This window comes from Sarcophilus harrisii, chromosome 5 (genome assembly GCF_902635505.1).
Source record: "Sarcophilus harrisii chromosome 5, mSarHar1.11, whole genome shotgun sequence".
Taxonomy (NCBI): domain Eukaryota; kingdom Metazoa; phylum Chordata; class Mammalia; order Dasyuromorphia; family Dasyuridae; genus Sarcophilus; species Sarcophilus harrisii.
Window position 1 is genome coordinate 271,140,822 of NC_045430.1, and position 22,904 is coordinate 271,163,725.

At 45.1% G+C, this 22,904-nt stretch overlaps 1 protein-coding gene and 1 pseudogene across 5 annotated transcripts in view; one reads left to right on the top strand and one right to left on the bottom strand.

The window, feature by feature from the left end:
• CREB5 (cAMP responsive element binding protein 5) overlaps positions 1-22,904 on the bottom strand; it is a 457,922-nt gene that overhangs the window by 254,268 nt on the left and 180,750 nt on the right. The gene's annotated exons all lie outside the window — the stretch shown is intronic.
• LOC105750760 lies at positions 8,757-9,590 on the top strand (annotated as a pseudogene).

Here is a 22,904-nt window from a genome sequence, read left to right on the forward strand (position 1 = left end):
CATGACAGCCTCACTGGATCTCTCAGTATCCCTTGGTCTTGGCTAACCAGGGAGCCAAGTGTTTAATTTTCAAAGTGAACATTTTCACCTCAGAAATTGGCAAATGCTACACGCCGAGGCTTCCTCTCTGATTTTGGTGATTATCTGAATTTAAGAAAGTGAGGGAGCTGAATGCAGATTAAACTTAAAAGCTTGTTCAGCTTATTTTTCCCCACAGAGCTGATTGTTAAATAGTGACCAGCACACAACCCATTTCCATATTCTTACTCACACTGTCCCCCACAACAGACTCTTCCTGACAGTCCCTGTGTGAGCTTGGAGAATTCCTTTCCCAGGCTGGACCTCACTGTTCCCCCCTCTCATCCAGGAGAGAGAATAACTGCTGGTGGGTCTACCTGCCTGCCTCCTCCCATCTTTCCCCAGGCAGTTCTATCCTCCCCTCAGCCATCAAACTGATCTTTCTGAAATGCGGATCGGACCATGTCACTATCTTACTCATTAAACTTCAGTGGCTCCCTATTGCCTTCAGGGTCAAAGACAACCTCCCCCCGTATGGCATTCCAAGCCCTTCCTGCCCTGCCCTTCCATGCCCTGCTCAGGCCAGGAACATGGACCTCCGGGAGATTCTTGCCATCTCAGTGTCTCATCTCTGAAACCTTCTACGTTCTAATTTTGGCCTCTTGGCTTTCTTAAAGTCCCGGATGAAGCCCCAGCTTCTTCAAGAAGCTTTCCCGTTCTCTTATGTGAGTGACGTGGGCATCTGCCCACTGTCGATCATCTCCCTATTCTGCTGTTTTAGCTCATTTGTACACAAGCTGCCTCCACGCCATATAAAGGCAGCCAGAGAGCGCGTTGCTTCAAGTCACAAGTCCTGATTTCGAATCTAGCCTTAGACGCTTATTACTTATTTGAAATTAGACAAGTCATTTAACTTCTACCTGCCTCAGTTTCCTCACCTGAAAATAGGGATAATAACAGCATCCACCTCCCCCCAGGGCTGTTGCAAAGAACATTTTTATAAAGTACTTGACACAGTGACTGACACATAGTAGGTGCTACATAAAATCCAAGTGATGATGGTGATGATGATGATGATGATGATGATGATGTATTAGAAGGTGAACTTTTGAAAGCAGAGCTTCTTTGGTTCGGGTTCAGGTTTGCTCGACTTGGGAATCCAGTTTCTTCGGAACAACTTGTTTTGGTTAAAGATTTCTGTGACCTTGAGGGAGGAACTTTCTCCCCAGCTCAGGGACATCACGTCATGACAGGGGGAGGTGAGAGGGATCTTGGCTTCTTGGATCGAGGATCCCCGCTTAAGGTATCATCCTTATCTCCCTTCTGCAGACACACACTGCATGGCTGAATCACCACCAAAAAACCTGGAATTTCACCCATTTCCAGAGAAGGCCGTACAGAAGGGACCCCCCCCCCAGTTCCAAGCTACGCGGTTGTTTGTAGAATTCCGAGCCCCCTTCTGGGGGCCTTGGAGGCCGAGCACCCCCCGCGGCGAAGGCCGCCCGCTGTCCGGCTGGCTGGAGATTTATTGGAGATGCTCTCCCGGAGGGGCTGAGCACACATTCCTGGGCCAGTGGGCCATTAGCGGCTCAGTTCCCATTTTTCATCTGAAGGAACCTTTTTAGAGGTTGAATTCTTATCTTCAGGAGGCCCATAAATGCAATTCTGGTGTTTTCATTGAGTTTAGGCAGCCCAGGGGATTTGGGTCCCTCTGTGGAGGCAATAAATTTTCTCCTCGAGCTTTGCGAGTCCACAGAGTTAATAGACTTAGAAAGGCATCAGGCGAGGGGAGGAAAAACAATCTCCTTTACAAAGCATTTTTTCTTTCTTTCCTAATTTTTTTTTTTTTTTTTGGCAAGGTTCCTGAGGGCAGCTGCACAGTGTTCCTAATTGAATTGTGGTCGCTAAGCCGTGTGCTATCAACTTCTGTACAGAGCCCGGGGCTGATACCTCCAGGATTTCACCACCTCCACGGCCCTCTCCTCTCCCCCACCCTGCACTCGGTGGCAGGACGGCCCCCAAACACAGGAGCACTTTAAAAAATTCTGCCAGGAAAAGATTTATTCCAGGTCGAAAGGGGGCAATACTCGGGATCTGACAGCGGAGTTACTGTTCTTGGGAGGAGAGAAAGAATGGTGGGCGAAGAGCAGGAAAACGCCGACATCTCGTCTTGGATGCTCTTGGAACGCCTCCAGTGAGGAGCCTGGAACGGCGGTGACATTTAGTCTGGCTAATCAATACTGTCTGTCACCTGGGTCCTGGTGCTAGTACATGGCAGGGGGCTTTGGGGACTTGTAGCACCAGTTTCTAACTGGCAGGATAATCATTTGTAATCTTCTGTCTCAAGTCCCAGACCTCAGTTTACTCATCTGTAGAATGAGGTGGGGGGGAGCATGGGTGGTCATCACTGTAACTTCCTAGGAGTCTATGAATTAAACCGGATCCTCCCATTCATTGCTTGTGCCCAGGTCCCAGAATCCCTCCATTCATGGCTTCCGCCCATGTCCCAGAATCCTCCCATTCATAGCTTGTGCCCGGGTCCCAGCGCCACACTCCGGGCAGCCAGATTCCTGGTCCTTGAATGCTCCCAGAAGGACGGTGAGGTTTGCGGTCTGAGGTTCCAATCTGCTTGCGAGGGCTGAGCCATCCACCAATGCTGAGGGTGGGGGGAGGCTTCCCAGGTTGGCAGCAAAAGGAAAAATCCGCTTCCCCTCCCCAGGCGCTGCCTTCAGAAAACCCATGGGGGGGCCTAGAGACAAAATCACGACAAGGGACCACAGAAAGGCTCCTCCGTTTGTCTGCCCATCCATCTGTGTGCCCAGCACTCGGCTTGGCACTGAGGACAAGGAGTGGGCGGGCCTTGGCACTCCCCACTGAGGACGTGCCCTCCACTAAGGCACAGCAGGCACTCCTTGGCATCCTCAGGCCCAATATTTCCTCTTCCTCCTCCTCCACTCCACCTTCTTGGAAACCCTGGCTGTGGCCCCCAAATGAGAAAGAACGATGCTGTGGGCAAAGTGTTTGACAATAACTTGATCTGAGTGTTTAATAAAACAGTTATTAATAAAACTAACATTTTATTTAGTCCCTTGTGCATTCAGAGCTCGAGTCAGAGTCAAAAAGGGAGCCCGGGGTCCAAATCTCCTCTTTATCTCAGGAAGCTCACTAGGACTTACTCTCAAGAGTTGCAGTTTGAGTGTTTGGAAGGGATTCCCTTGTGCAGAGTTCCCTTTCATGGAGTGCTGGGTCATATTCGCACACATGCCCAGCATTGTACTAAGCACTAGGAAAAGCCGATTGTTCGGCTGAGACAGGATCCCGAGGAAAACACGGCGCCCTCAGCCCCGCCATCTTACTTGCGATGACTGGTGTTTACCGCTGCCGAGGGATGTATAAAGCTCCCAGGCTGCCGGAGTGTTTTATGGGTCTACCGCACATCTATTTCAAAGATGCACGATTACGGGCTTGCAAATTTTAAGAACCAAATTCCATTCCATTCGACTCAATAAATATTTACCAAGTCTCGCCTGTCTCCCAGGCATCGTCAAGGCGGGCCCCGGGGACCAGAACGAAACGAGAACGGCCCTTCGAAATGCACCGACGTTCTCTTGTGGGGACACCATAAATACGCTGGAAGTAGGAACGAAGCATTTGCAAAGCTGCGTAATATCATTTCGAGAGGAAGAGAGATCCCTGATGAAGGGGAAAGGGGAAGGATGTGAGAATATATGGAGAATATAAACAGGGTACCTAAGTGAGGAAGAAGGAAGGTCATCTCAGAGCTCATTTTAGAGGCACTCAGTGCCCCATAATCTCGATTTAGATGCAAAACTCTTGAGGGCCAGGTCCCACTTCTGGTTAACTCCTAAGGGCAGTGCCGGACACAATGACGGAGACAGGAAAATAGTTTGTTATTGGTACAGATGGTTACGAAGAGAAAAAGAATGATATTCAATATCAATTCAGAGTAATCTCTCTAGTGTGTAGATCACAATGCATCCATGGAATCCCTCTGCTCCATGCTGTTCTTTAAATTCTCCATTTAAGGTCAAACCAACATGTGGGGTTGGTATTTCCCAGACACTAATTAAGACTGCCCGGTGTTTCCTCCTCTTGTCACATAATCAGCTCACCTCCTTTACGCATCTTTCTAAAGACATTCATGTCTTTTATGTATTTATCGGCTGGAATTATGTTGCAGTCTGATAACAGGAAGCCATTGCTTTGCCATCAATAAATTGCCATTATTAAAAGGTTGTTCTCTTATTCCCATTTAAGGTAAACTAAGGAAATTCAGCGAGGCAACAAAAGCGAAAAACATGCTAAAATACAAGGAGGACTAACACAGCAGCCTCCTCCTTCAGATGACCCTGAGAGGGAAGTAAGTTCTTAGGAATCCCTGAAATTCGATCTGTCAGAGGAGAAGGTGGAATTCTGAGTACCAGGAGTCAGGCGAGTTCCTAGAATGTTAGAGGGAGCAGGGGAGAATGTTGCCTTCCTTATTTAAAGCTCTCTTCTTATCATATTTCCAAGCTATAGTTTTGAACTGACCTCTCAAATTTAATATAACTAGTCAAATCTTGGTTAACCGCCTACTATGTGCAAAGCCAGCAGGGAGTGAAAACTAAAAGATGAAAATAAAATCAAGCTTTCTGTGAGGGACTTACACCATGATAGGGGAGAGGGTATGAGCAATATCATGATCATTCATAATTTTTCCAAGGTACTTCATGATTTGCAAAATATTACTGCATTTGATTCTAATAACAATCTTGGGAAGACTACAATATGATTGATCTAATTTTATCAATAAGGAAACTGAGGCAAGTAAAAGATTTTTTTTTTTTGTTTAAGTGACTTACCTAAGATAATGTAGCAAGCAAGTATCTGAGATAAAATTGATCTCAGTCTTCCAAATCCAGGGCTCTATATCCATTGCAATCCCTACCTACCTTTGAGACAAATTAAGATAAGGAAAGTAGAAAAGGATGAGAGCACAAATAGCTGAGGGGAATCAAAGGAAACTCAGCTTACAAGTTGGCACTGGGACTAAACCTAAGGGAAGCAAAGGATTTAGAATTAGAAATGATGATCTCATACTCAGGGGCATACCTAGGCAAAAGGGAGGAGATGGGAAGGAAGAGTTTGGAGAATAGAGACTAAAGTTTAGTTTGGGATGAAGAAGAGCATGAATGAATGAATGAATGAATGAAAAAATATCTAAGTACTATGTGCTAAACACTGAGACAAATAAAGACTGTTCTGCTTCCCAAGAAGTTTTATAATGCTACAATGGGGAAAACAGCACATTTGTGTTAATGAGAAGCTTAAGTAGATAGGCAGGAGCTAGACTATGGATGGCTTTAAATATCAGGCTAAAGAGAATATATTTTATCCTAGATGAAATAGGGAGCCACTGAAGACTTTTGAGCAGGCCAGTAACACGGTCAGATTTGAAGCAAAGGATGCTATTAGGAGAATGGATAGGAGAGGGGAGAGCCTGTACAGCTCAATTAAGAGTCCATCTCAATAGTCCAAAGGAAACTTATCTAAGCTCAGCTTTCTCCATCTTCGAAGTGGGAGGACCGGACAAGATAGCCCTTGCATTTCTAAGTCTGTAGACTCTGAAGATCAACTGGCAGGATAAGAGACCAGACACTGAGGTCCTTTCTCAAATTAAACTGCCCAACACTGCAACTCTGCTAGAGAGAGCGCGATTCTGTTGGGCGGCCACGCTGGTCAAATGCCAAACGTACACTTGCCAAAAAATTTATTTTATGGAGAACTCACGCAGGGCAACTGCTCACAAAGTGGTCAGAAAAAGCAATATAAGGACTCTCTTAAGAACTTTAGAATCGATTTATGATATGGAAGACCCTGGACCACCCAAGCATGGTGTGCCTTCACCAGAGAAGGGGCTGTGCTCTAGGAACAAAGCAGTATTGGAGTAGCCCAGAAGAACCGTGAGATGCACAAAGTTAGAGAATCCACCCCAAATGTTCACATGGACTCTGTGTCCGACCTGTGGCAGAGCATCCTAAGCTTGTATTAAATGGTCTGATCAGCCGCAGTCAGACCCATCCAACTTTAACAGTGATGCTACTTTGGTCCTTTTTGAGAATGAAGGACAATAACCAACCAACCAAGACCTCTTGGCTCAAATGGTTCAGGGAATTCATGAATTTTCAACCCAAAACACCCCAAAGATGATGGCAAGAAAGACACATGGCTTCACTGTTGAAGATGTGAATTTGTCCAACCACAATAAAAAGTGATTTGCCATCGGACTAAGGAGGAGATAAAAAAACATCCATACCCTTTGACCTGAAATACCCTTGCTAGTTATATATCCAAAGGAGGGGAAAGAAAGAAAGGTCCCATATATAACACAACCATTCAGAGGAGTAGTTTTTGTAATGGAAAGGAGATGCTCCAGGGAGGAGCTAAACAAGCTACAGACACATGAATATGATGGGAGCCGGGATATCACTGCCCTCTGTGAAATGCTGGATGTGAAGAGTAAGTACCGAGTAAACATGGAACACTCTTGTGCAGAGCAAATCAGAGTCTGGAGAATACTCCAGACCTCAATAACAGTGATCAAGTTCTGGAAACGACCCAATTATAAAGACCATTCTCAGTCCCAAAAGAAGATGACACTTCCCAGCAAAGGTTGGAGACATGAGGGACCATGGGTGTAAAACACTGGACATATGGTCACAACCAGTTGATGTGTGGGTTTTGTGAAATATGCTTTCTTTCCCTATACTAGTTATAAGGGATAGTGAAAATAGGGTGAAGGATAGAGAGTTGGTCTCAGAACCAGGAAGACCCAGGTCCAAGTTGCATTATTGAATGCAAGGATCACACTCTTGCCTTTCTTTGTATCCCTAGCATTTAGCACAGTGCTCCCCAACACTTAGCACTTAATAAATACTTGTTGATGGATTAACTGATTGATGAAGTCAGTCACATAATTTTTTAGTGCTCCAAAAAGCATAGTAAGACTCTAAGTTATAAGGGGGTGCTGACGAGCAGAGGTGGAGGGGGTTTCCTCACTAGGAAGATCCTTATATCACTGAAATCACAGGTCTAGTCCCAATACCTCTGTGCTTGTTACAAGGGTTGCTCTCAGGGTATAGAATGGAGGAAAAAAATAACAGGAAATGATGGAGGAAGAGGAGGAGGAAGGGGAGGAAGAAAGAGAGAAAAGAGAGAAGAAGGAGGAGGAGAAGGACGTGGAGATGAAGGAGGATGAGGAGGTGGAAGAGAAGGAGAAGAAGGAGGTGGAAGAGAAGGAGAAGAAGGAGGTGGAAGAGAAGGAGAAGAAGGAGAAGAAGGGGAGAAGAAGAAGGAGAAGGGGAGAAGAAGAAGAAGGAGAAGAAGAAGAAAAATAAGGAGAAGGAGAAGAAGGGGAGAAGAAGGAGAAAAGAAGGAGGAGGAGGAGGAGGAGAAGACAGAAAAAGAAGACAGAAGAAAGAAGAAAAAAGAAAAAAGAAGAAATCCCACACAAATCACAGCTTGTTGTAAAGTAGAAAAAATTGTTTTGGAATTTCATTTCTCCTTCTCCTGTAGCCCCATCCTAATAAAAGGTAAACAGTAAACAAGACAGAGATATTCACTGAGTGCCAGGGGTGGGGGGCGGGAGAAGGGGCAGGGACTGTGGAAGGGAGTGGGGCAGCAGGTGGAGCTAGGGGAGGGGGCTGGGCTGGGGGATTCTCATCCCTTTTTCCTCTGAAGAGGAAGGAGAGACAAAACCGCAGCCTGAAACCATGTGTATGTATGCTGTATGTGTACGTGCCCTTCATGAAAAGGAGTGGCCTGAGATGCAGAGGCAGATAATGGCTCACGTCATGATTAATAAACACAGCTTATCACTAGTGACATTAACCAGGAAATGCCATGTCCGGTGCTGTTCAGTGTTTGTTGGACAGGGCAAAGTCTGGACAAAAACAAAGGAAGGCAGAGAGAGGAAAAGAAGCCAGATTTAGTTTAATTCCATAGAGGAGGAGGAGGAAGGAAGAGGAAAAAGGAAGAAAAAGAGGAAGAGAGGGGAAATGAAGAAGAGGAGGAAAGAAGATGAGGGAGAAGGAAGGAAGAGGAAAGAGGAAGGATGTTAGGAGGAAGAAAAAGAAAGAAGAAGGAGGAAGCTGAAGAAGCAGAAAGAGAAGAAAGAAAGAAGAGGGAAATGGGAAAGAAACAAAAAGGGGGGACCCTCTTTAAATGAGTGAAGCTTTTTGAATATGCATATAAGAAAAAGATTCTATCAGTTCTTGTTCCAAAGCAGGCTGGTGTGTGTGTGTGTGTGTGTGTGTGTGTGTGTGTGTGTGTGTGTGTGTGTGTGTGTGTGTTGGGGGGGGGAGCAGGGTATTCATTGTTTTCTATATTTTCTATATTTTTTTTAAAAAATCCCTTCTCCAATTGAGCACATTTTGTAGATCCTTGGTCTGGCCCTCATCCACAATAAGATCCTTGGTCTCAAACTTTGGGAGGCAAAAGTAAATGGAGATGGGCTGTTTGGGACAAGCACTTTGAGGAGACTAGGCAGAAAGCCCTCAGTCCTGGGGAGACAAGGGAGGAAGTTCTCCCTGTGAGGAAGAGGAAGCTATCATGGGAGCTGACTCTTCTGGCAAATTAGAACCTGAATTCAGCTGTTTCTTCCAGCTGAAGAAGGTTAAATCCTATCAGCAGTCTCTAAATTTAGGATTCTGGCCTTTTCTGGCTCAAGGGGCGTTGAGATGTTGACCACTAAGGGTCTGAAGTTTGGAAGCATTTTTGGTGACTCTTTTATGGGCCCCCGGCTGCCAATATGCCACAGAACAAAAACATCGAATGCTCTGAAAACAACATGGCTCCACTTGGATTACCATGAGAAAAAGGGAAAGGAGGAAAGCCAAGATGCTCACAAACATGCAAAGAAAGCAAAGAAAATGATTGGCCCATAGGGCAAACTCTGTCATAAACAGCATCCTGCTGAGAAGATTCAGATGAAAAAGACAAGATGCATAAAAAGAGAAATCTCAGTGAAAGAATGATGAAAAACTCCCCAAGAAGCATTACCTGCACATGTGCTGGACCCAGAGGGACGGTCCTGAGCCAGAGCCCTTCCAAACACAATTAAACAGCAACAAAAAGAGAAAATGGAGAACTGGGAAGTGGCCCTTGCCAAAAGTCCCTGCCCAGGAAGAAACAGAAGTGCTAAAGGTTATTCATACAGGAAAGAGAAAGGAGGAGGAATGATGAGGAAAATCTGCTTTGTTGGGGATGGCTACTCAAAAACCGCCGAAATAGAAAAGATTTATTAGGTCGATAAGTTTGCATTTTAAGAAGGCTCAAGTAACTCACCCTGAATTTAAAGTCACTTTTTGCCCACCCATACTTCGTAGAAGAAGAATCCTTCCTCTCCCACTACAGGCACCTTTGGGTGCTATTGCCTAAGGGACTGTAATTGAAGTGAATAAAGTGAGCAAGATTTTGTGACACACAGAGGCAAAGTTACCTGGGAAAAACATGCACAAATTACCAACAATGCAGCACATGATGGGTATGTAAATGTATAAATACTTGTTTAATTGACTGATTGAAGTTCTACATCTTTGACAAGTATTAGAATTATATCAAGAAAACCACATCAGCTACTATATTTGAACAGTCACAAAACGAGAGAGCTCTACACACTGGTTGAATTTGAAGTTAACCTGGAAAAGAAATGAGATGCTCTTTTCTGTTCTTATATATGCTTTTCCCCATTTTGGCATGGTAATCAAGAAAAGCCTGTAGCTACTCTGAAAAATTAATAAAAAAAAATGTAATATGAAGCTCTAGTCACCCTGACTCAGTTAAAGATCCAGCCCAACTTCAGTTTGACCAAACTCACAAACTTCTATCAGGCGTCCTAATTGTTCCGTGTATCTGGAAAGCCCCATTTTTATGGATTTTATCCATGCATTTGTCACAGACACAATTTCTATTCTTTTACTCAAGCTGAAGAGGGCTTCTTTCTGCCGAGTTTATTTGTGCATGTTCTCCGCCGCTCCCCTTACAGAGGCCCCACTAGCTGTGTCTCTTCCCTCTCTCTGGGCCAGAACATTTGATAAAACTTCCCCTGGAGTCTTCCAAAATATCTCTGAATTCTTTGTAGCTGTCATTTTTTATCACATATTCCATTTCATTCATGTACCATAATTTGGTGAAACATTTCCCAGCCAATGGGCAGCCACTCTCTGTCCAGTTCTTTGGAACCATAAAAAGTGCTAATTAAAAAATATTTCTATAAATGTGACTTTTTGTTATTTGCCTGATGTCTCCTCCCATGTGAGCTTCTTGAAAGCAGAGACTGTGTTTTTGCCTTTCTTTATAATCCCAGTATCTATCATGGCTTCCTGGTAAATGATAAGTCCTTAAACTCTTGTTGATTGACTAATTAATCATCCTTGACAGAGTTAGGAAAGCATTGGTAGGCTGGTCAATGAGTGTGTATAATTTAATGGGGGAGGGAATTTCAAATTATTTTCCAGATTAATCGCATCAATTCAATACTCCAAATAAGAGTCCATTAGTGCGCCTGCCCACCTTCCTGCAGCACCTACCTTTTGAATTTTTTCTTTCATCTTTGTCAAGCTGTTAAGGGGGAGGGGTTTCAATCAGCATTTTGTCCAAGGAGATTCAGAGCATCCTTTCATATAAGCTGTTGACAGCTTGTATTCAGGATTCTTTATTTTTGTGGCAAAGTTATAAAGCTGTAAGATGAGTCATCCCTGGACTCATAACAGATAACACTTTATATAATACTTGGAACTTTGTAAAACAAAATATATCTACCTAGCTATCTGACTGTTATCCATCTATCCATCTAGTATCTATCTATTCATCCATCTACATCTATATATGTTATATACATATACACATACATACATTATCTATCTCTATCTATATCTATAAATTTATATATATATATATATATATATATATAGAGAGAGAGAGAGAGAGAGAGAGAGAGAGAGAGAGAGAGAGAGAGAGATTAAGATTCATTTGGGTCTTTCAACAGCTATATGATATCCCTATCATGTGACCCACATCCCCATTTTACAGATGAGAAAGCTAACGAGCATCTGAGGTAGTAGCTAACTATCCACTGCATCCCTTCCCTTGGTCTCAATCCATTAGAAATTGGCCTTAGGTCTGAGTGCTTTAGAGATGTGATTGATAGGGACTGGATGAGGACTGGACCTATGATTTTATTGATAAAGGGGATTCCAGATGAGAAAGTCACCCCTTCCTGTGTCAAGGAATATAGGAGCGAGCGCCTGGTCCAAGATCCTTCAGACAGCACAGAACAGACACACAACTGCAGACAAGCTGCCTTGTTGCTGTTCCCAAGTCCAGGTTTTGAAGCTCTCCCCCCCAGCCCGGCCGTGTCGTTCCTGGCTTTCTTGCTGTGAGAAGGCTCAATGTGGTTCTCGTCTCGCATGGGCAGGAGAGCTGCCAAGTCAGGCTGTGTGTGAGGATCCATCATGTAAATCTGAGCAGGGCCCATGTCCCCGGAGAGAAGCTGCCGTCCCCCCATCACGAAGTGAGCTGCCCTTCTTGCTTAGATGGGCCTGGGGGGAGGGAGTCGATGCAAGTTAAGTCATTGAGTCCTTTAGACAGAGGTCCAAGGCATATATACACATAAATATATGTACACACACACACACACACACACATACACACACACACAGACACACACACAGACAGACACACAGACACACACACACACACACACACACACACACCCTCTAGCTGGCAGGGAGCCCAGGGGTCAGCCACTCACCCCTCCCCTTATTTTATGAAGAAACTTTGAGAAACTTCAGGGGGAACTTTATCAAATGCTCTGGCCCAGAGAGAGGGAAGGGACACAGCCAGTGGGGCCTCTGTGAGGGGAGCAGAGAAGAACAAATACAAATAAACTCGGCTGCAAGAAGCGCTCGTCAACTTGAGCCTGAGAATAGAGATTGTGTCTGTGACAAATGCATGGATAACATCCATAAAAATGGGGCTTTCCAGACATGCGGGATGACTAACATCTGATGGAGGTTTGGAGTTTGGCAGAACTGAGGATTGGATCCTCGGCTGAGTTGGAGCGATGGAGCTTTGCACCAGGGCCCTGAGGTTAGAGGGTACTTGTGTATCCCTTCAAATGAAAAAAATCGGGAAAATGATTTCCAAAATGATGAGAATAATATAAAAGGAAATGACAACAGCAGGAGATTTTAGAGCTCTGATCCATGCAACAACTGATGAATGAAATCTTCATGATCCTAATGTGAGGTCGGGGGGTGCTGAGCTATGGCTGAGGAAAGTAGCACACGTTTTCACAAATGGCCATTTATCAGGTCCCTATGGGTGTTCCAGCTGCTGTGCTTGGTCTCAAGGGGCACAGATCTAGTGTGTCCATTTGCTTCATTTGGCTGCTGTTGTGGGGGTTATGAAGTAATAACAATGGGGGGGGGGGGTTAAAGAGAAAAATCTTCCAAATTGTTTTTAAAATTAGTTTAGGAAGGATAACTTAAGAAATAAGAAAATATCACCTAGAGCATAATGGCAAATCTTAGGTCATGGATGTAGACTTATTAGATGTTTAGAGACCATCAAGCCAATCTCTTTCACCTTTTTACAGAATAGGAAACTGAGGCAGGCAGAAATCAAGATGATTGACCAGGGTCACCTAGCTAGTTAAATGTCTGAGGCAAGATTCAAACTCAAATCTTTCTAATTTAGTGATCTATCCATCATGCCCCCTTGCTGTCAAGACTTGGAATAAGATAATGGAGAAGCCTCTGTATCTAATTGCTCACACATCCTGAAGATGTGAGCAGCTATGATAGAGTCCTTTGGTGGGGATGTAACATCACATCCCTCAAGTCCTGTTTGTGGGAGGGGAAGAAATAAATCTGTGCAGAGTGTACTGGCCAAAAAACGATCCACAGCTCCTCTGGGAGAGCTGGGAGGAGTTGTCACAAAAGCAAATTCTACATTGGAAATATTTTCTAGCCCAGGAAATGTGTGACTTGGATCCCAGAAGGGAAAAAAGAAATAGTTCCATGGCCCAAGGAACCCCCTAGGTTGGACAAAAGCCTGGCTGAGCTATTATTCAAAAGAAAAGGATGTTCCAGACAATAAACAGGGGCAAGCCAATGGATGTCTATTCATTGTGCCAGAGAACTTAGGAAGAGCAAATATGGTGGAACTCTTTTATTGAGAGGATTTAAAGAAAAACGAAAACACACACAATCTCTCTGTCCATCTGTCTCTCTCTCTCTGTGTTTGTTTCTCTCTGTGTGTGTGTGTGTGTGTGTGTGTGTGTGTGTCTCCCTCTGTCTCTGTCTCTGTCTGTCTCGCTCTCTCTCCAGAAAACTGGTTTCCTTAAAAGGTCCTGCCCTGTCTAATGTGTTGAAGCCCAGTGTTTCATCTCATTGGGGGGGAGGGAGGGGGGTGATAGAATCTATTCAGCTGCAGGGAATTTGGTGGAAGGTGGTCACTGAGGCCATTCTGAACCAGCCTGTTCAGAAACCCTCACCTGCAGGAAGCAGAGGAGCCAGCTGTGCTCCCTCTTTGCCCAACTCCAACCTAGTCAGTATTGATGAATCAGTCAATCCACAACAAGGTTTCCTGCTCGCCCCCGTCCTTCTGTCTAGTGGATCTCACAGGCCTTGAGAGTCTCAAAGACATAAGGCAATTTTTTCTGGAAGTGAAACTAACTGAGCCAAAACAGGGGCCTCCAATCACTTCCAAAAAGATGAGTGGCCCCCTGCTGACCCTGAGGATGAAGGCCAGGGAGTAAGAAAAGAATTCCAGGTGGAGGGAAATAAATGGCTAAGGCTTCTTCCTGGACTTTGGGGTATCCTGCTGGAGCCACTGGACCTGGAGCAAGGGGTCAGGGTCACTGCCCATTTGCCCATTAGGTAAGGTAGGTCTGAAGCTACTTCAAAGAAGACAGGCCAGGTCTAACACAGGCCCCTCACCACCAGCAACTCAGTGAGCCAAAGCAGCATCATTTAATACCCCACACAGATACTGGGACTGATTTAATCCGTGTGGTCCTCATCTGCTTGAGCTATGAAGAAAAAATGGGAGAGTGTGGACAGGTCGGGTTAAAGATCTCACTTCCGACTCTTGGGACCCTAACATCTCTGAGTCCCAGTTTACTGTTCTGTAACACGGGAAGAGAAATGCATACCATCCCCAGCCCATGGGGTCATTTGGAAGGTTCAAAGAGATGAAAGCCTTACAGAATGTCAGCCTTTGCTACAGATTGTTGGCCATTTCCAAGAAAGGTTCTCAGAGAAAAATGAAAATTCTGAACATATATTTGGATGACATGGATTCATATTTGTGTTCTTCTCATCACACCACAAGTCCTTTACCCACAGTAACTCATTTGCTGCTTACACTTATTCTCGTTTCACAGGTTAAAACACAGAGAAGCAGCAGAGATCCTGGCTCTTGTCCTGGCACTGCCTCAGTTTCCATAGCTGTAAAGTAAGGGGCTTGAACTCAGTTTCCCTTCTCCCACTGGTGAGCTCCTCCAAGAAAGGCCCCAGAACAATCATGCCTTGTTGTGGACTTTGCCACCATGTTCCCTCCTGGAACAGCTCCTCTAAAATTAAGGGAGCTGCTATCTTTCCCTATTAGAACTGATGGTCCTTAATATGCTTGACATGATTTCACATGTGTCAGGGATAGATCACATTACTTGCCTTCTCCAGGGGTGAGGAAGGCCCAGGAGAAAGAGAGAAAATTTGGAAATTACAAAGAAAAATATAAATAAATGTTAATATATTGGATTACTTGCTGTCTAGGGGAAGAGGGTGAAGGGAAAGGAAAGAGAAAAAATTTGGAAAACAAGGTTTTGCTTAAGTGAATGATAAAAGCTATCTTTTCATGTATTTTGAAAATAAAAAGCTATTATTTTTTATAAATAAAATATAAACCTTTTTTTTAAATGTAATTGGCAAATATTTCATGAAATAAGTAAAAACATTTAATAAAAAGAATTTAAGGTCCTTGAGGAGGGGAGCTTTCTTTTTGTTTCTATTTGGAACCCCAACACTTAGCACTCTGCCTAGAATGTGGTAAATACCTGATAATGCTCATTGATGGACTGAACTAGATGACTACTCAGTTCCTACCCCGCTCTCTATCGATAATTGTTTGACTCCTTCAAATGGAAAGAATTTAGGGATTAGTTCTTGAATTCTTAGAAATTGGCCCCTGCCTCTCCATCCCTACCCCTAACCCACTAGCAGCAGTCACTAGCAAAAGTTTCATTAAGAAACAGGAAGTCAGGCCATATCTACAGACATCAAAGCCAATCGTGCTGTTTTCCAAAAGGAGAGCCTAGGGGACCTTTCCAAAGAGCCCATGAGCCCTGGTTACACGTGGTGGAACAGCACACTTAGCCCTTCTAGAACGGTGGGAAGGGGGGGGGAGCGGGGGGGGGGAGGAGGAAGTCAAACCAAAACATGGGAGAAAAGGCCCCAAACACATTAATTATCCTGAGCAGAAACCACCCGGCCTTTTGGACCATGGATGTGGAAGTCAACAAAATTCTTTCCCTCTGCCACACTCCAGATATCCACGGCTTTATTAACGGTCGCTGCTGACAAAAGAACTTTGCGTGGATGGGAGACAGTTCGGTCTGAAACCTCCCTTTATTAGCCATCGGCTAGAAGTTCCGGAAAAGGAGGAAAAGGGGGAGGAGGGGGAGGAAGAGGAGGAGTGGAGCAGGAAGAAGAGAAGGAGAAAGAGGAGGACTCCTCACATGATAGGTTGTTCTTTCCACCTTCTCTCACATTTATCTTTGTGCATCCTATCATGCTATCTCCTTCATCTAGAACAACTTTTTTCCAATCCAGACTCCATCATCTTCTCATCTGGAATCCCATAATTCATTTAAATAGAAAGAAGTGAATAATCCCAGAAGGTCTGAAAAAAAACTGAGTCATGCATCAGCTCCAAACATGATAAACCCAGAATTATTCTTAATTAAACATGAATATTCCACAGAGAAGTCTGGGAGGCGGGCAGATTTATCTTCTCTACCCAATGAGGAATTTCAAAAGTGGGAAAAGAGCACAAGGCATCAAGAAAATGTATGATGTGGGGGTGGGGGGCGATGGGCAAGGGATGAGAGGTGAGAGGCCCAAGGCTTCCACTCATGATATCAGAAGAAAATGAGTCAGACTTCCAGGATGTTGGAGAGAAGCCCTGGGATAGCTATAGCATGGACAGGAGGGGCACAGAACATGGGGAAGGGCACAGACAAGAGGGGCACAGAACATGGGGAAGGGCACGGACAGGAGGGGCACAGAATGGGCAGGCAGAGATGGCCTGCAATCTGCATCATGGTCATTAAGCACATCCATAGTGATGAAATTCTATGTAAAACTGCTGGGATCTCTGAGAATTTATCCTTTACTCTTCTGACCAGCAGGCTTCTTTTTGACCTCTGGCTCTCCACCTTTGGGCCAAGGATGGTTTCTCAGAAAGTGGGCAGAGGGAAGTGAAAGAAAAGGCAGCTCATTCAGGTCTCAGTTAGCCTTTTCAACCCCTCTGGTCAAAGGCTGGCTATAAATTAGGCTGAAACTATGGACAAGGTAAAGCGAGCTGGTGAGCTGTGGCCATTTCCTCTGGTTGGTCCATCCTTGACCCTCGCTCCCTGCCTTGGCCAACCCACCATGTTTAAATGGCCAAAGCCAAGCCCCACTACAATTCAGCCTCTCTTCCAGTGATCAGAGCTTTGTGCCCCTGGGGGCTCCCAGAGCACACAGCCATCACCCACACATCCTTCCGTTCCCTTCCTTTGGCTTGCCTGCTGGTAATAGAATAAACACAATCCCAAATTCTGAATTTGCTTTGGACCTGCTTTGGAAAAGAGAAACATTTTCTAAACCCACCCACCTCGCCAACCACAGTTCTATTCCATTCATAAACTCTGGATTCCTCTCACCCACATTCACAGCCTCCTCTCCCTTCTCCCTCCCCACCAACCTCTCCTGCCCTATAATTAGATTAAAACACACACACACATACACACACACACACACACACACACACACACAAACATCTGCCTGTTGCCTTCACTGTTTCCTCCCAATCAGAGATTCTCATGAAAACTTCATGAAAAATAATGGGAACAGAAAGAAGAAACCAAAGAGATGCGCTGTCTCAATCTCATTCCTACTTCTCACGAAATCTGTCTGTCCAGATTATACTTTCTTTTAGGGCACATGACTGAGCAGAGCCCTACATTCTATCATTAATACTACTACTTCTCCTCTATCCCCTGGTATCCCTACAGCCATTGCTCTCCCTGATCTAGGAGAGTCGAAGCTAAGGGCAACAGAGAAAGAAATGCAGAAGAGAATGTGCCGTGTGTGGTGGAAAGAAGGGACGCGTGGATGGATGGATGGAGGGAGGGAGGAAGGGAGGGATGGATGTGTGGATGGATGGAGGGACAGACAGAATGATGGATGTGGAAAAGATGACAGCCAAAAGAAGGAGACAGCAATGGCTGGTAATGGGAATGGGAATGAGGAGGAAGAAGGTCACAGAGTTAGAACATAAGCTCCTCGAAGAGACAGTTTCATTTTGGGTTTTGTATTCTCTGTGCCCCGCACGGTGCTGACAGAAGTTTAATAAATTCTTGCTGCATGAAATTCAGTGAATGAGCCAATAGAACGTAAGTTTTCTGAGGGCAAGGACGGTTCATTTTGGTCTCCTCATTCCCAGACGGAGAACAGGAAAGGGTTCTCTCCTTCTAGACCAAACCACTCATTTTCCAGGTGAGGAAACTAAACCCTGGGAGTTAAGGTGCTTGTCTGATATTCTTCCAGGCAGTGTCAGAGATGGGACTGGAACATAGGTCCTTGCCCCCTACCCGTGTTCCTTCACCTGAATCACAACTCTCAGACAATTCTGCCCTTTCCTTTGCCATGATAATTAGCCCCGCCTCCATCCAGCGCTGCAAAAAGCAGGGTGACTTTGAGTAAGTTAGTTAAATTCTCTGTCTATCAAATAAGGGAGTCCCACTAGATGACTGGAGGTCCCTTCCACTTCTGGATCTAGATCTTCTCTCCTCTGACAGTCAGTAAACATCCATTAGTAAGTCAACAATGAACTTGGTCCCCTACTCTAGTAACAATCGGAACTCACACTACTGATCTTCCAGCAGCTGAAACAGCGCGAGAGGACATACATGCAGTCACCTCCCCAGCCGATAAACGTGCAGGTCATTAAGAGAGTGAAAGTGCGTGGGTCCTTGTGAGATAATTATCCTTTTCTGCCCCTAACCGACTCTGCCAGCGTTTGGCAGCCCACTGGAATTGAGACACAGTCAATGGCCAAGGACCCAGGAATCTGGTGAAACCAGCCGGGGGACCTGCAGTGGCCATCTGAGAGCCAGAATGATGTGGAGAGAGGGTCACGGAGAAACTCCCTTTGAAGCAGGCTGAGCTCTCCCTTCATGATATTAGCAACTTCCAAAGGGATGAGCCGACTCACCCTAACTGTAAGGAAAACCTTTAACGCATCCCTGAATTATTGTCTCATGGGTTAGGTCTAATTTAAGAAGTGTTTATGAAGTAATTGTGAGGTGCGGATGAGCATGCCTCTGAATGACTATGCAGAAAATCCTTCTACATTTCAAAGCACCCTTCTGGACAGGGACAGAGAACAAACCCCATGTCTGCCTTACAACTGTATTCTAATGTCCCTTGGAATTATTGATAATTGGATAAAACCGCCCTCCCCGAGACCCAATATAACTGAGCCCATGATTCGCTGATGACTGGCCACCTAAACCCTTCCCTTTCAGGCTTCAAATTAACTTAAGATGAAATCCCGAGAGTGAGACTTCAGCCTCTCTAGTCAAGTTCAAAGCTGGGCCGGCCTTCAGTCAGATCAGATTGCAAACACAATGTGAACAAAAGGAGAATGCTTCTAATTCTTGGGGAATTTGCAGGACCAAACAAATGTTCGATGCTCTTCCTGGCGGGGATCAGTTAGCCAGCAAGGGGAAGAAAAAGGAAAGTCTGCGTGTCCCTTCCAACACACACACACACACACACACACACACACACTCACTTACACACTCACACACACACTCACTCACACATACACTCACACACACACACACTCCTACAGAACCTTGGAGTTAAGCCCTTGGAGATTTCCCAGGCTAACCTAGTCCCTCTAAACCATTACTAGCAAGTGGCCATCCAGCTTTTGTTTGAAAATCTCCAGCGAAAAGGGAGCTGTTCTCCAATCAATTAATCAACCTGCCATCATTAATCACCCACTATAGGGCCAGCACTGTGCTAGGCACCGCAGATACAAAGAATGAAAGAGAAGAGAAATAAATCCAAGCAAAGCAGTTAATCGCAAGGTCATTAGGGAGGGAAAGGCTCGCTTCTGGAGGGAGATGAGGGTCAGGGAAGGCTTCATGTGGAAGCTGGGGCTCGAGCTGCATCTGGAAGGGATTCTCTGGAGAAGAGACGGGGAGAGAGGCATCCCAGACATGGGGAAGAGCCAGAGCAAGAACCCCAAAGGCCAGTCACCAGCAGACTCAAGAAAAGGTAGGAATGGGATCATGTCCACCAAGGCTGGAGAGAGAAGGCAGAGTCAGGTTATTCTATATTTGATCCCAAAAGCAAACTAGAAGCTATTGGAGTTTCTGGAGTAAGAACAAGACGTTAAGATCTGTACTTAAAGAAAGTCCGCTTTATCTCGAGGAAGGCTTGCCCACATCTGGGCAGCTCTGGGGTGGGGAGCTTTGCTGCGTTTTTCCCTTATATTGCACTCAGAGCTTTCCCTTTCCATCATCTCCCCATTTCTTCTGGTTCTGTCCTTTTGGATTCAACAGAACACTCCTGATAGTGCTTGGAAGACATGTAGAAAGCTCTCGTGGCCCCCGAGAAGCTTCTCTTCTTCAGGCTGAATATCCCTTCACCCCCATGTGTCCCTCCTACTATGCCACACCTTTCAGAGTTGAGACTCTTGAATTAGAAGCTCTAGAACTGAATGCTCAATGATGGGCCAGGCACAATAAACCCAGAGAAAGAGCCCTGATTCTGGAGTCAGAGGTCTTGGATTCGAATTCTACCTCCAATGGATACCACTTGTATGACTTTAGACAAGCCATTTTAATGTTCCTGGGTCTTAGTTATCTCATCTGTAAAGAAGGGGGGTTAGAATCAGCTCTTTTCCAGCTCAAAATCTATGGTTCAAGAATATACAAGGTTCTAACGGCTGGACCTGGGAGCAAATTGGACTAGAGACTCCTGGGTGAGGAAATTCTCTTTCCCAAAGCATTTAGCGGCAAAGATTAATCCCAGAGATGCAGTGACATCCCCTGAGTCACACAGTGTCCAAGGAATTCAGGACTTCTTCCCTTCAAGACCAGTTTGCTGAGCACTACTTGCAAGGTGTTGTCTATGCACTGGGTACTTAAGAAATGTTGATGGTAAATGTCTAAATCCAATTAAATCATTTGGATTGGACAAATACTCACTAATCAGCTACTCTGGGTAAGCCTCTGCTTAAAGACTTAGGGAAGGGAAGCCATGGGAGGCAAGCCTTCCCACTGTGGGACAGCTCTCAGCCTCAGGAGGATTTCCAGATGAACTGATCCAAGCCTGCTGATCATCTTCCATCCAGTTCTTTAATTCAATGAGCTTTAATTAGGCACCTACTATGTGCCAGATACTGTAGTACTTACTCACTGGGGATATAAAACACAGTCCCTGCCCTGAAGTTGCTGACAATTTAGTAACATGCAAAAAGCCAGCTACAGACAGGAAAAGAGAAAATAATTAACAGAGGGAAGGGGCTAGAATTGAAGGGGTTGGGGAAGGTTTCCTGTAGGAGGGATTTTTGTTGGAACTTAAAGAAAGTCAGGGAAGTCAGTCATCCCATCAGACAGAGAACTTCAGTCTTCTTCAGGAGAATATGAAGTCCTCAAAGGCAGAAAATAGTTATCTTTGCATGATGCCCTGAAGGAGGAGGTGTTTAACGAATGCTTGTTGGATTGTTCAGTGTTTAAGGAGTGCCTCTGATTTTGAGATACTCTGCTTATCTGAAAGCAAATTAATTATAACTAGCATATAAAAGGAACCTAAAGGTATATAAAGGACTTTACATAGTTTATCTCATCTAAGTCTCACAATAGGGAAGTTGCTATTATTATCCCCATTTAAGAGATGGGGAAATTGAGGTTGAGAAAAATCACAACTCTAGTCAATGTCTAAGGCCAAATTTGTACTCAGTACCTTCTGACTCCAAACCCAGGACTCTGTCCATTGCACCGCTTAACTTTCTGATCAAGATTTAAACCCAACAGGAGCTTTCTCAAGAGTTGGAATAACTGGCTTCCAATCATGACTCTACTTACTGCTTACCAGGTGTGTGATCTGGGACAAATTGCTTAGTTACTCTGGATCTCAGTTTTCCCATCTGTCAGATGGGAGATCAGACTGAATGAGTTAGTTCTTAAGATCTCTTTCAGTTCTTGATCTATGATCCCCAGAACCTTCATACTTGCCTTTTTTTTTAATTGCCTGGAGTGAAAGAAGCTTACCCAAACACTTTGCAAAGTACCCTCCCCTTTCTTTAAAAAAATGTTTTTAATTGCTCTTTATTCAGTTGGGTATAGAAATTTATCTTACCTTATAAGGAAGTTGGAGAAAGGGGAAAAAAAGAGAGTGAATGGATAGAAGGGAGGACAGGAACACTAGGAAAAAGGGGTGAGAGAAAGAAGGAGGGGTGACAGATGGAAATGTAGGTTGAAGACGGGCTGGTTAGAAACAAAACACTAAGGAGGGACAGTGTGCAAGAGAGCAAAAGTATATATAGGAGAGAAAATAGAATGGAGGAAAATACACTGCTGGTAATCATAATTGTGAAATGTTCCATAAAGCAGAATTTGAAGAGCAGAGTGGATTAAAAAGAAATAAATTGCTCCCATTTTGATGAGTCCTTCCTTCTTTCCCCTTTCTGACATTACACTCGGAACTCTCCCATGTCCCAACAGTGCGCACAAACATGGCTGAACCACCTACACGGGAAGCGGGCGCCCAGCTCTTGTGACACAGTTGGTTGACGCTCACTGTCACCGGGGATCCTGCACCAGGCTTTGATTTAGGCGACTTGGGGCCCTGAGTAGCAGAGAAGGCGCAATGGAAGAGCGTTCCCAGCATCAGATTTCCCCGAGAGTCCAGGACATGGTACCAGGGTAATCTCCGCCGGGCCCACGTCTCTGATGAACTCTAGCTGGCCCCCGCAAAGGGACTCGCCTGCCCCCTCCAATTACAAAAGCGGCCATTCCGGCCCACTTCACTTTGATGGTGCCCGAAATGTGATCTCTAAATTACTCCCAAGCTTGCCGCCGCTCCGAGAGTCGTAAGCCAGACCTTTTCCAAGCTCAGCTCCCACCACCAGCTTGGAAATTAAGACCTTGTGGCTGGGGAGGGGACGAGAAGCCGGACTCTTTTCTGTAGTTGAGGCCTGTGGCCCCACCAAAAGCTACTTCTCCTTTAAAGTGCGATTTGGGGGAATCTTGGGTGACGGGAGACAGACGAAAGCCCATCTGCCTCCTGTGTCCGTGAGAGTGTTTGTGGGGGGGAGATTTCCTGGAAGTCCCTGAGAAAGGGACTGCAGCAATCACCTGGGGGGAGCCCTCGTTCTGAGAAGAGGAAGTGGGCCCCAGAAGTGATCGTCTCCAAAACCCGTGGCCTGGGCAGGAGAGCAAACAGGCTGCTGTGTGGGACTAGGAGACTGTCCTTGCCAAGGCCCGAAAAGAGGGAAGGGCTGAGAGACAGCCCATGTCTCCCCTTTTCCCTAAACCACAA